Consider the following 3252-nt stretch of genomic DNA (forward strand, 5'->3'; position numbering starts at 1 on the left):
AAATCTCCAGTGTAATAATGTCGAGGTGGGGACTTTTAAGACATGGTTAGAGTGGGAGGGCTCTGCCTTCATGAATGGATTCAAGCTATTTTCCCAAAGTGATGAGTTTGGTCTCCTTCCCTTCTTCTCCCTCCCACAAATGCTCTCTCACTGTATGATACCTCTCCATATTATTATGCAGCAAAAAGACCCTCACCAGAGTTAGGCCTCTCAACCTTAGACTTCCCAGCATCCGGAACTGTAAGAGATAAATTTCTGCTCCTTATAAAGTACCCAGTGTGTAGTATTCTGTTATAGCAGCACAGAACAGGCTAAGACACCATGTGGTGACCAAAGCAGAAATTGGAGTGACAAGACCTTAAGTCAGAGAACACAAACAGTCACCAAAAAATGGAAGAGACAAGGAATGAATTTACCCCCGGATCATTCAGAGGAACCATACCAGCTGACACCTTGAATTTGTTTTTATTTTAATATTTTTTTTTAGTTGTAGATGGACACAATATCTTTATTTTATTTATTTATTTTTATGTGGTGCTGAGGATTGAATCCAATGCCTCATGCTTATGAGGCAAGTGCTCTGCCACTGAGCCACAGCCCCAGTCCCTTGAATTTATTTTTATTTCTTTTCTTTTTTTATTTTGGTACAGGAGAAAGAACCTAGGGAGCGTAACCACAGAGCTACATCCCCAACCCTTTTTTATTTATTTATTTGTACAAAACATTTAACTTATTGATCTTTTGGGGGGAATTTCATGCCTCACCACTGTATTACAGGAGTCATTGATTTTGTAGCTTTTTCAACACGGACTGGTTTCATCTTCGTGATGCTCAGGAATCAGTTCTTCCTGCAGAGGTTCTGAAGAGAGGCTTTTTGAGAAGTGTGCAGCTTCCTTCTGTATGTTACAAAGGCTTTATTTACTCGGTTAACTTTTTCACCATTCACAATGTTTATCTTCTTAAGATTAGGGGTAATTGGTTTTGCTTTGTTTTTAGCCTTAAAGGTTTTTTTTTTTTTTGGCTGGATATATAAAATACACTTCTGGACTTCTGCCCTCTTAATTTGTTCTTGGCCATCATCTCTCATCAGACCTGATTTACCCATTACATGCTTGCTCAAGTTCCAGGTGACACCATCTGCAGGCATATGATCCCCCCCCCCCTTTTTTTTAAATTTTGGGACAGTGTCTCACTGAGTTTTTTAGGGCTTCACTAAGTTGTTGAGGCTGGCTTTGAACTTATGATTCTCCTGCCTCCACCTCCAGAATCACTGGGATTACAGGCATGTGGTACTGCCCCCAGTTCCCCTTTCCTTTTATATCTTTCTAGAGCCTGTGTAAAATTCCTTAGGATGACATTTGAGGACTTTTATAATTGTATTAGCATGTTTCTGGTTGCAAATGGCAAAAAGGCCCACTCAACTTGTTTTGTTCATAGAAGATAATTTTTGGTCATTGAACTAAAAAGTATATGTGAAGACTTCAGGCATAGCTGAATCTAGAGACTGAAATATTATTGTAAATAATTGGTCCCTCAAGCCAGGATCAGTGGTGCACACCTATAATCCCAGTGACTAAGGAGGCTGAGGCAGGAGGATTGCAACTTTGAGGCCACCCTTGGCAATTTAGTGAGACCCTGTCTTGAAATAAAAAAAAATAAAAAGAGCTGGTGATATGGCTCAGTGGTAAAGCACAGGGCTCAATTCTCAATATAACAACATCAAAAGGTCTTTCTCTCTTTATCTCCTCCCCTCAGGCTCCCCTCCCCCTCCCCCTATACTGGGTTTGAGCCCAGGTTCTTACACATGCTAGGCAAACACTGAGTTGCATCCCCAGTTCTTTTTATTTTGAGATAGGATTCCACTAAATTGCCAGACCGACTTGAAACTTGCAATCCTGCCTCAGCCTCTCAAGTCACTGGGTTTACAGGTGTGTGCCACCATGCCCAACTCTTTCTCTTTCTCTCTCTCTCTTTAAATACAGAAGGGTGGGTTTCATTGTGGCATGTTCGTACATATGAATTTTGCTCAGAGTTCTTTCCCAGTACCTTCCCCGCCTGACTTTCCTTTCTCTTAGATTTCCTGATTCCTGTTCTCCCCAAGAATTCCAATAAATATTTGGGGAAGAATTCTCACTGGCCCAGCTGACAGTCATTGTTGCTCTCTAATCAGCCAGACCAGACTCCATTGTGCACCTCCATCTGGGGATATGAGAGTGGAGTTAGGACCACCAAACCAAATGGGACATGGGAATTACTAAAGCAAACAAGAGCGTGCTATTTCCAAGAGATGGAAAGGAGGCTGGATAGGTAAATGCAGAAATTCTTTCCAGATTATTTTTTTTTAAAGGTTTTTTTTTTTTTAATATTTATTTTTTAGTTTTCAGCGAACACAACATCTTTGTACGTGGTGCTGAGGATCGAACCCGGGCCGCACGCATGCCAGGCGAGCGTGCTACCGCTTGAGCCACATCCCCAGCCCCTTTCCAGATTATTTAGCATGGAATTCAGTTTGTCCTCACCAGCATGGCCCATGGGAGATGTTTATAGTTCAGTATCCATTCTGATTAATTGGTGCATATACCCATTGGCTGGTTAAATCTGTTGAACATCACCTCTGCCCATTTCCACCGAATAGTTTTGCCTAGTTTATCAACTTTCCCAGCCAGATCTTCTGCTCCTACCCCTGCATACACACACCCCATGGCCCAACCTAATGGTCCTACTTTTGGGGACATCAGTCTATAAAAGCAGAGTCTGATTATTTTCAGTTCTACTTATCTTCAAAGACCAGTTCAATCACCATTTCCTCCATGAGGCCTTTGTACTGTCCTCACCTGGAATTGACCTTAGACTTGCCTCACCCCACCTGAATACTCTGTGAGTGTGTCTCTCATTGTCTCTTTCTTTTTGTGGGGTGGGGGGTACTGTGGATTGAACTCAGGGGCACTCAACCACTGAGCCACATCCTGACCCTATGTTGTTTTTTACCTTTATTTATTTATTTATTTTGATGTGGTGCTGAGGATTGAACCCAGGGCCTCGCATGTGCTAGGCAAGCGCTCTACCGCTGAGCCACAGCCCCAGCGCCCCCAGCCCTATTTTGTATTTTATTTAGAGACAGGGTCTCAATGAGTTGCTTAGCGCCTTGTCATTGCTGAGGCTGGCTTTGAACTCAGAATCCTCCTGTCTCAGCCTCCAGAGCCTCTGGGATTACAGGCATATGCCACCACGCCTAGCTCTCATTGTCTCTTT

General features: G+C 42.7%; 1 pseudogene; it reads right to left on the reverse strand.

The window, feature by feature from the left end:
- Positions 1-760: 760 nt before the first annotated feature.
- Positions 761-1077, reverse strand: LOC143404516 (ribosomal biogenesis factor pseudogene; annotated as a pseudogene).
- Positions 1078-3252: the final 2175 nt, after the last annotated feature.

This window comes from Callospermophilus lateralis, chromosome 7 (assembly GCF_048772815.1).
Source record: "Callospermophilus lateralis isolate mCalLat2 chromosome 7, mCalLat2.hap1, whole genome shotgun sequence".
NCBI lineage: Eukaryota > Metazoa > Chordata > Mammalia > Rodentia > Sciuridae > Callospermophilus > Callospermophilus lateralis.